The following is a 10,669-nucleotide window of genomic DNA, read 5'->3' as shown; positions in this document are numbered from 1 at the left end:
ATAACCATTGCAGAATCAAGAAATAGGCATGTTCAAATGAGCATACTCGTTCCAGACCACAAAACAACAGTTTCTGCACTTCACATGAATTCAAACTTAACGTGATGCAATCAAATAACATCATATATCAAATTGCAGTTGTTATTTGATAACAGTCCAACCTAAGTATTTTGAATATCAAAATCACAACGCAAACACAATTTCTTTACACACAGTGGATCAATGTTTGCTTCTAACTGTATATATGCATATATAAAACAATCCACTTGAACTGAACTGAACTGATAAACTGTACAGCTACCATAAAATTATCAAAATAAATAAATAAAGCTGTCAAAACATTAACTGAAAAATACCTCATTTCATTAAATCAACCATGAAGTACAAGGTTTCTGTTACATAGTTCAAAACAGAAAATCAAGAACTAAACCAAAACAAAACTAAACTGAAGAAACAATTTTCTCAAAACATTTTGCTCCCACTGAACTTAAGCATCTTCAAAACTCGACAGAATTCCCATGTTCCTGGAATGCTCCTTAAAAGCTGCTACTGAAAATGCTTTAGTAAATGGATCTGCCAGTTGATCACTAGTCTTAACTCCAGAAATCTCAACTTCACCATCTTTAACTCTCTTTCTAATACTATAGAATTTTAAATCTATGTGCTTAGAGTTATTTGATCTCTTACTATTCTTACTGAAGAACACTGCAACCTCATTATCACAAAACACCTTCAAACTTCCAGTAACAAGATCACTCAACACTTTAGTCTCCAAAATAAAATTTCTGATCCATAATCCCTCACACACTCCTTCATATATAGCTATCAACTCTGCCTGCATGGTGGAAGTAGCTATCAATGACTGCTTCATTGTTTTCCAAGCTACTGCACCACCTGCTAGCATATAAACATAACCACAGGTCGACTTCATAGATGCAGGATAGTTTCCAGCAAAGTCAGAATCAGTAAAGCCAACTAATTCAAGCTTTTTCACATGTTTATACACAAGCATATGGTCTTTGGTCCTTTGCAGGTACCTTAGAACCTTCTTACCAGCTGTCCAATGCTCATGTCCAGGATTTGACTGAAATCTGGATAGCATACCTACTGCAAAAGACAAGTCTGGTCTTGTGCAGACTTGTGCATACATTAAACTCCCTACTAGCCTAGCATATGGTATCGACTCCATCTCAGTTTTCTCATTTTCAGTTTTAGGACACTGATTTTTAGTTAGTTTATCTCCCTTAGACATTGGAACTTCACCATTAGCACAGGTTTCCATTCCAAATCTTTTCAGAATTTTTGAAATATAATTTTGTTGAGACAATCCCAACAGTCCCTGCTTCCTGTCTCTCTTAATCTCAATTCCTATCACATATAATGCTTCTCCCAGGTCCTTCATGTCAAAATTACTTGACAAGAAGGCTTTAGTATCTTTAAGCAATTTTACATTACTGCTAGCAAGGAGAATGTCATCTACATACAGGATAAGAAAGATAAAATTGTTTCCAACAACTTTAAGATAAACACACTCATCGACAAGATTTTCAGAAAATCCAAAAGATGAAACCACTGAGTCAAATTTCTTATACCACTGCCTACTAGCTTGTTTGAGTCCATAAATGGATTTCTTAAGCCTACAGACCATATTCTCTTTCCCTGCCTCAATAAAACCTTCAGGTTGTACCATGAAGATTTCTTCCTCCAGCTCCCCATTCAGGAAGGCTGTTTTTACATCCATTTGATGTAATTCCATGTCATAATGAGCTACTAGAGCCATTATGATTCTAAATGAATCTTTAGTTGAAACAGGTGAGAAGGTTTCTGTAAAATCTATTCCTTCCTTCTGTGTGAAACCTTTAGCAACTAGTCTAGCTTTATGTCTCTCTATGTTTCCACTGACATCTCTCTTGGTTTTAAAAACCCACTTGCAGCCAATAGGCTTGTGATTTTCTTTTGGCTTCACAAGCTCCCATACTCCATTTTTATACATTGAATCAAGCTCTGCAATCATAGCTTGAGTCCAAGCATCAGAATCATTACTTCCAGTTGCTTGTTTAAAACTAGTGGGATCATTGTCATCAGATAATGCAGATTCTACTTCACTTAAATAAACTTCATAAATATCATCCTCCCCTCCAAACCTTGGTTTCCTTACTCTCTGTGACCTTCTTGGTACCACAACTTGGTTTTGCTGTGGCTCAGTTTGAGGTTGAGGTTCAGGTTGTGGTTCATTTTGAGGTTCAGTTTGAGTCACTTGTTCTTGCTCCTGTCCTAAGTCAAAATCAGACATTTCAGAATTAAGATCATTTGCCTCTAAATTTTCATCTACAGTATTTGGACCTTCGACTAGATTTTGACTTTGAGCCAATCCTGAGTTAAACAAATTATTTTGAATGCTTGGCATTACTGCTATATTGTCCACATTTTCTACAATTTCTTCAAAATCTGAGGACAAGTCTTCAAAGTTTGTATTGCAGACACTTTCACCTAAAAATTTAACTTGATGAGTTTCAAAAACTCTGGGTGAATGATGAGGTGAATAAAGCTTATAGCCTTTAGACTTTTCACAGTAACCAATAAAGTGACAAGTTACAGACTTTGGATCAAGCTTTCCTAAATTTGAATTATAAATCCTTGCTTCAGCTTTACATCCCCAGACATGACAATGGTGTAAACTTGGTTGCCTACCACACCATAATTCAAATGGTGTTTTATCTACAGCTTTGCTTGGGGATCTGTTGCAAAGGTAATTTGCAGTTCTTAAGGCTTCTCCCCAAAACATCTTTGGCAAACCTGAAGTACACATCATACTTCTTACCATGTTTAATAGAGTTCTATTTTTCCTCTCAGCTACCCCATTTTGTTGGGGATTATATGGTGTTGTATACTGAGCCTTAATGCCTACACTTTGCAGATATAATGCAAAAGGACCCTTTTGTTGTCCTTGCTCAGTATATTTTCCATAAAACTCTCCCCCTCTATCAGACCTCACAACCTTAATTTTCAAATCCAGTTGATGTTCAACCTCAGTTTTGAAAATTTTAAAAGCTTCAAGTGATTGTGATTTTTCTGACAGTAAGTAGATGTAGCTATACCTGGAAAAATCGTCTATAAAGGTAATGAAATAGATATTTCCACATATTGTCTTATGTCTAAATGGTCCACATATATCTGTATGGATTAATTCCAACAGTTTCTTGCTTCTGTTGGCATGTTTCTTTCTTAAGTTTGTCATTTTTCCTTTATAGCATTCAATACAATTTTCAAGATCATCAAAGTTCAATTCTGGAAGTGTTTTATTTTTCACGAGTACTTTCAATCTATCTTTGGATATATGGCCAAGTCTCCTGTGCCACAAGTATGCAGATTTTTCATTATGCAAAATTCTTTTTGCACCAGTAATGGTATTTATACTTGATGTGTTATTGTTGTTTTCAACAAGTAAAGTTTCTTGTTGACCTAATGAACAATTCAATCTTAAATAATCATTCACAATATCACCAGAACCAAAAATAGAAAAATCTTTAGGCAAGAAATCAAGAGAATCCTTGAAAATTTTTATTCCATTAGAACCAATGTAAAAATTACATCCACTTTTAACCAAAAGTCTAACTGAAAGCAAATTCCTCTTAATTGAGGGAATGTAATAAACACTATCTAAAACCAGAAATTTTCCTAATCCCAAATCTAGTCTTAAAGATCCTACGGCCTTGACTGCAACCCTCATTCCATTTCCAACGCAGATGTTAGCTTCATCACTTCTTGGCTTCCTCATCCCTATGAATCCCTGCAAAGAGTTCGTAATGTGTAAGGGACTGCCACTATCTAACCAATAAGAATGAGGTTCAATGTTAACAAAATTAACTTCTAATGAAAAAGTTTCTAAATGATCAAATAAATCAATCTTACCCTTTTTCACAAGCCATGCCTTAAATCATGTACAGTCCTTCTTCATGTGTCCTACTTTCTTACAAAAATAGCACTTGAACTTAAATGGCCTGTTGACTTTAGCTGCTGCAGTATTTCCTGATGGCTTGGCTATAGCTTTCTTAGGCTTGAATTTGTTCTGTTTCTTTGGCTTTTCAACTAAATTGACAGAGGTAGAGGGCTGCTTCTCTTTCTTCATTCTACTCTCCTCATCCACGCAAATAGCTATCAGCTCATTCAAGGTCCAGCTCTCCTTCTGTGCATTGTAGCTAGTTCTTAAGGTATTGAAGCTAGATGGTAGAGAATCTAAGGCATTGTGGACAAGTTGGTCATCCTTGACTCCCAGATCTAAATCCCTGAGCCTAGTGTTAAGCTCAGTGAGCTTCAAGATATGCTGCCTAACACCCCCACTACCAGTATACTTCAACTCATTCATCTCCTTGGAAAGTCTAGCTGCCTCAGCCTTATTGCTTTCCTTGAATTTTTCAGCTATTGCTTCCATATAGTCAACTGCCAAAACAGGCTCTTCAATACTACCCCTCACAGTATCAGACATGGTAGTTCTCATTACATTCTTAGCCCTATAATTGGATCTATGCCAGTCTCGATAATATTTCATGTCATCGGATGAGCTAGTTGCATCTACTCCATAAGGCTCTATATCAGTAAAACACAAATCCATGTTGTCATGCATCATTAGGTAGAACTCTACACCACTCTTCCAGGCCTTAAAGTTTGATCCAGTAAGCATCTGGATATTGTTCAAATTCATGTAGGTGATTCCTAGAGAGCAAAACAAAGAAAAGTGTAAGTTTTTAGTTTTATCAGTTCTCAAAACAAGTTTTGTCAAAAAAGTTCTGCATTCATGTGTTGATTCTAAAGCAGTTCAAGCAAACACACAAGCAGAAAACAAAACATTTAACAAAACAAAACAATACCAAAAGCAAATAATGCAATTATTAGCCCCAATTCTGAAGTCAATATCAAGCATCACTTTTATAGCAGAAAACATGATATTCTGGAGGTTCCTCAATCATTATGCCACAAGCAGTGAATTCATATTATTCTAAAGAAAATCAACATCTTTATGACAGAAGAAAAGTCCCTAGAATCCAAAATTGAACTCAAAATTATGCATAATGCTGTTCCACTTTTAAATCATATAGCTCAAACTTCTTTGGAAGACAATATACATACATAGTTTAAAAGTAAAACACAAGTTTCTGATCTTTTCTTCATCTTAATGAATTTTTGAATAACAAGCAGATAATCACTTTGTGCAACATATCCACTTAACCATTTAAATTCGCAGACCATGAAAAATTTCCTTTCAATCTGCAACTTTTAGCATAACAAGCATGTACAGGGAGATCGACTTAATCACACGTCACATTATACCATTGCAGATCATCAATTATAGAAATTTCACAACATATAAGCAATCATATCACAAACATCAGGATATTCAATTTCATGCTCATCCCAGAAACCCTCACATCACAAAAACAAATTCTGAAAATTAAGTTTCATCCGGTCACCATCTACTCTAGCCTAGGTGCACGCCGGGAATGCCTCTATTGTTCTTGCACATTACGATGATCAAAATATTCTAATTTTAAAAACCCAAAATTTTCAGAAAACTCTAACCTTGTTCTTCTTAATTTGCTGCAAAACTTTATCGCGGAAGCATGAATTTTTTATCCAAAACAGCAGTCAATCAGTTCGGCCCCTTAATCCGCAGTGATTGGAGTCTTGAATTCCATAGAGGATATAAACATCCTCTGCGCTTTCAATCCCAGACGAAGAACCCTAATCCCCAAACGTATATGACCGTTAGAGTATAACGGTCATCTGCAGCAGGGATTTAAATAGGATTGGGTCCGAGTCAGCGCCTGAGGGTTTTTGGGCCGAAAGGATTTTTTTCTAAAACTGGCCCACTCGTGGCCTTTTTTCTTTAGCAAGGTTTAGAACAAGTTTCTATAGATTTTTGCTGAAAATAAAACTTTGGTTCTTCCAAAAATTGATTTATGTTTGTGAAAACCTGATGCTCTGATACCATTTGTTAGACTGTATGAGCAAATCCAAATCCATGATCAATTCACAAATACATAAACACACTGTATATTAATCAAGACCACATGAACCAAAATACAAAGTTTATATACTGACCTTCTTATTAGGAGCCATTGCTGTAGCACTAATGAACTTGACAACGAACGCAGATTGATCTTCTCCTCAGCTCTGGATTCAAGCTCCTTTATATGGGGCAGGACTTAATGCTTTGTGACAGAGAGAGCAGGGACCAACACTTCTATATATATCGGCTATATTCCTAAGAATCCTCCCATAAAGATGTTTCTTAGAAACCAAGTCACCAACAATTAGAAAACCTAATGCAACACTAAATCGGATTACTATGTAAACCAACTAATGGATTCCTAACCAATGAGTTGATATAATTATCTCAATAGGTTTCTAGGTATTGTACTTAGCTTACAACTCCTATTAATGAATCAAGTTATAATCCAATTTGCATTCTGCATAATAGATGATGATAGGTCCATTTAGTTCTTACATACAACGTACATGCTATTTTGTTTTATCTTGATAATAAGATCATCTATAGATCTTCATTATCAGCAACCAATCATAGTAAAAAGCATAATCTAATCGAATGCTGTTCTTGCAACAAATCCAGATCCATGCGTAACATAGTTGAAGATTGTAATTGGTATCAAAGGCTGAGAACAATTTCAAACGCAATACAACGTTGTCCCGTGGATGGTACCAATTTCACGATTTTGCAAGTACTTCCCATTTCTTCCTCACTTCTGTTTTTTATTTTTACCCCTCATTTCTTTCATGTATTTCCCAATATCCGTCAAGCAGATAATGAAAAGTTGAAAACCAAAAACAATGGAATGGTTACCTAACAAAGAACCGAAATGGTTACCAAGCAAAATTGTTGTCAGTATAGGCTGACATTTACAATATTTGGCCAAGATTTCCAAAGTTTAAACCAGAAAACACATTGCTAATTCAACAAAAATTCAATATTACCCATTCTAGACACACACACACACAAAGTTTATTTTTCAGCAGTGAACTAAATTTATTGAATAAACAAGTGCCAACTTTAGTTAGAACTAAGAACTTTAAAAACAACTAAAACCAAGCAGTTGTAGCCAATAGATGATCCATGTCTGTGGAGGAAACAACTAGACACTTATCAGCAAATGATGCAAACCAGAACAGAGTAGAGGCAGCACATATCAGCAATGACGGCTTATAAGTTTTAACCAGCAGGGGATTCATGGCATCACCACTTTTAACTACAATTCCAATCAAACCCCGAGCAGGCCATAAGATCCATTACCAATAATGACAATTTCCTATTAGAAGGATGAATTTCAGAGCAATAACATTGATTCAAACAGTAAACCCAATAACATTACTATAAGACCTTCAAAACAATGCCATATTGAAATTATAGTAGGCCGAAATAAAAATTAGCCACATTTAGTATTAAGGAAATAATCCAAGAAGCACAACAAAAAGGTCGCAAAGACTTGTAAACTTTTGCATAATACTTTATAGTACAGTTCAGGATCTTAAACTTTATAGTACACTTAATGTTCATGTAAATGAAGCCATTGGAATATTTTAGCTAAAGGACTTGCAAAATAGGGAAATGCATAATTGCATAGTCAACAAGTACTTGCAAAATAATAAATCTAAACATAACAAAAGTTCATCATCACCAGCTCTGTAGAGATAGAGTTACAGTGAGGGATGTAAGTACCAAAAAGAAGCCTTTTGCTGCCTTACGAAAAGGAATTGAAGATTTCTCAAGAGGAACTAGCATCAAAACATTTTTGACACATTGCGAACCCTTTACCTCTGAAAACATAACCCAATTGCCCACTACATATAGCGCACTTACTCCCAATCCTCAGAGCAAAATCCACTTGCTCATTGCTCTAGGGAAATGATGCGAAAAAATATCATTCAGCAAAAGGAGATGGTAACAACAATAATTAATCAGATACTTTCAGGAAAACACTCCCAACCAAACACTGGCACAAGAAAATAAATTGGACAGCTTACAGTTGCAGAGGAAGTTGTAATAATAGGTTTAGGGAGAGCCTCTTCAACACCAGGTGGGCAAGAGCCTGGGTTTAGATTTGTGCACTGGTGGGCTGACATTCCAGAACCAGCAGCACTACGTCTCCCTTCATTAAACAGCTTGTTGAAATTCTCATTGTTTCTTATCCTGCATATCATATGATATAGTAGTAACTAGTAAGTATGGTAAAATGAGTTGTACAAACTCAAAATCTATCACAATTGCAGCCTGAGGTGTCACTGAGTCAAAATTCTTCAAGAAGTGTTCGAGTATTACCATAGTATTACCAAATCAGGTTATTTATGTAATGTCCTGTAGTTCAGCAAAACTCACTTACACAGGAAGATACTGTACTAATAAAGAGTAAGCTGTTCTCATATTTAACCAAAGAAAATCTGTTACTATCTTATCTTCATGGGAAGAACTCATCTTTAATGTAAAAAATGAAAACTGAATAAAACCCAATACTTGACAGAAGTTTTAGGTTTGGCTAATCATCTACACCAACAAGTGACAAGCAACTTTTAAGAAATATCTAGATATTTGTACTAATAAATCATACTTATTTATCTTGTCCAGTCTTTTGTAAGCCCGTGTGAAGGAGCCTGAAAACCTTGTTGATAACTTATTAATCATTGACAGAGTATTTATGTTTTGTTGAGTCCCACAAAGTTCTGCAAGAACTGTTATCAGTATTCCTATAATATGTTGGAAGAAACGCACCAATAAGTTGACTACTACTACTTGGTTTATAATGTAGAAAACTTAGGAATCAACACAATTATTATGTATAACAGAGAATTGTAGTAAAACTTATGCATGTTTGTAATGTATGCTTTTGTACCTTTCCACCTCCTCTCCTTTTGCAATATCGTAAAGTGAAACAAATGATGGACTGTAGGCAACTGCAACAAATTCTGACTCAGTCGGAGAAATACTAGTTTTCCTGAAACTCTTTGTTTCTGGGTTATAACAAACCACAGCACCAACACCATAGGACATTAGAATTTCACCATTACTCAAAAACATAATTGGTCCATACTCTTCAGGTTGATATCTTCTTGGGTACAAGTTTTCAATAACAAAAATCTTCGTCCAAGAGTCTTGGACACCATAATCTCTCATAATCCACATTTCAAATTTGCTAAAATCATCATCAAACACACATAACAGGAGACAACCTTCCAACACCCCCAAGGTCAACCACTCTTTAAGTTTATCTTTTGGGGCAAAGTGGCTAGGTGGGGGTATTGTTTCAAACTTTTCTGTTTCGAAGTTGAATGAATGCATAAATTCATCACCAGTCCAATACTGCGTAGCCCAATGAAGAGCTCCATGTAGAAAAGCATTGAATGGCGATCACACAGCGCCATAAGGAGGCTTTCCAATGTCTCTCCACACTCCTGTTCCAATGGTGTACATCTGCGCCCGACGCGAACAGCTAGTGTTAAGTACCTTGTACTCATTGGTAGCAGCACTAAAACCAAGTCCAACGAAAGAGCTGAGCTTAACACCGGTATCAAGAGGTGGAGTGGCGATGAACTCACCCAAAATGGGATTGCACACATACAAAAGTTTATTATTTTGAGGTCCACACAAACAGAGTAATCCGTTGCACGAGTTTATCAGACCATATTCCACAGTCGGATCAGTTCTGTCACCAATGAGGGGTATGCTAATTTTGGGACGAAAACTCATTTTCTCTAGCTGCAAATCAGGACCAGCACATTCTAGTATCTGGGTGAAATCTAATTTCCTTGATTTCCAATTATGGCGATGAGGATAGGTCTGGATCAAGATTCCCATGGGTGATCTTGAATGGTGGAGACGATTGAAATGAGGGTCGGAAATCATAAAAAGCCATGATTTGCAAACGCACCTGCAGCTGAAGAGGGTGTTTGGGGAGAGCCTGGAGAGAATGTTCATGACTAAAGTAGGTGGAAGTTGCCGGAATCTGCAAGGACCTGTGGGCTGCCATTGGTCTCTTTTCCCTTTGCTGCTTCTGATTGAGGCTAGTCTTTTCTTTGAATGATTCATAGTGTTTTCTTTGTTTGGGGAGAAAGAAATGGGGTTTTTAGAGGAATACCAGAACTGCCAAGTCTGGAAGGGGATTTGGCGAAGGCGCAAAGAGCAGAGAGCAGAGGTACTGGGTGTTAGGAAAGTAAATATTGTGTATCATGTATAAGAGGAAAGTAGTTTAGCTTAGTTTTGCATAGTTATTTGCTGCCTTATTTTCTCCTTAATTATAGAGATTTGCTTCCTTGTAGAATAGGTACTCTCTTTCTTGTAATCTGTTTATAACCTTGATACGTGAATGAATGATGATTATCTAGCAAAATATCCTCTTTTCATGGTATCAGAGCAGGACTAGAATCCTGACTCCATAGCCGCTGCACCTTGTCTCTAGTGCAACAAATTTTATTCTCATTCCGTTGTACCCTATATCTCATACAACAATCCTCGATCTCGTCTCCATGGGAAATCAAAATTTCAAATCATTTTTCATTGATCATTCCGATCATCCGGTTTTGGTGATAGTGTTCAATCAACATAATCGACCAAATCAATCTAATCGGCAAGACGGTTCCTCTGGTTGCAATCCTCTCTCCAAAC

At 36.3% G+C, this 10,669-nt stretch overlaps 1 non-coding gene across 2 annotated transcripts; it reads right to left on the bottom strand.

Annotated features, from left to right (window-relative positions):
* Positions 1 to 3,544: 3,544 nt before the first annotated feature.
* LOC112198803 lies at positions 3,545 to 10,287 on the bottom strand. 2 transcript variants are annotated; one of them, XR_005809276.1, is made up of 5 exons: positions 8,901 to 10,287; positions 8,038 to 8,203; positions 6,100 to 7,910; positions 3,913 to 4,713; positions 3,545 to 3,790 (listed from the first exon to the last, which is right to left on the bottom strand). It is a non-coding gene; the product is annotated as an uncharacterized LOC112198803 (transcript). The 2 variants fall into 2 exon arrangements; XR_005809275.1 differs by having other exon boundaries at positions 6,100 to 8,203.
* Positions 10,288 to 10,669: the final 382 nt, after the last annotated feature.

Source organism: Rosa chinensis, chromosome 4 (genome assembly GCF_002994745.2).
Source record: "Rosa chinensis cultivar Old Blush chromosome 4, RchiOBHm-V2, whole genome shotgun sequence".
NCBI classification, from domain to species: Eukaryota; Viridiplantae; Streptophyta; class Magnoliopsida; order Rosales; family Rosaceae; genus Rosa; species Rosa chinensis.
Note: the sequence above shows the minus strand (reverse complement) of the source record. Positions and strands in the feature narration are given on the sequence as shown.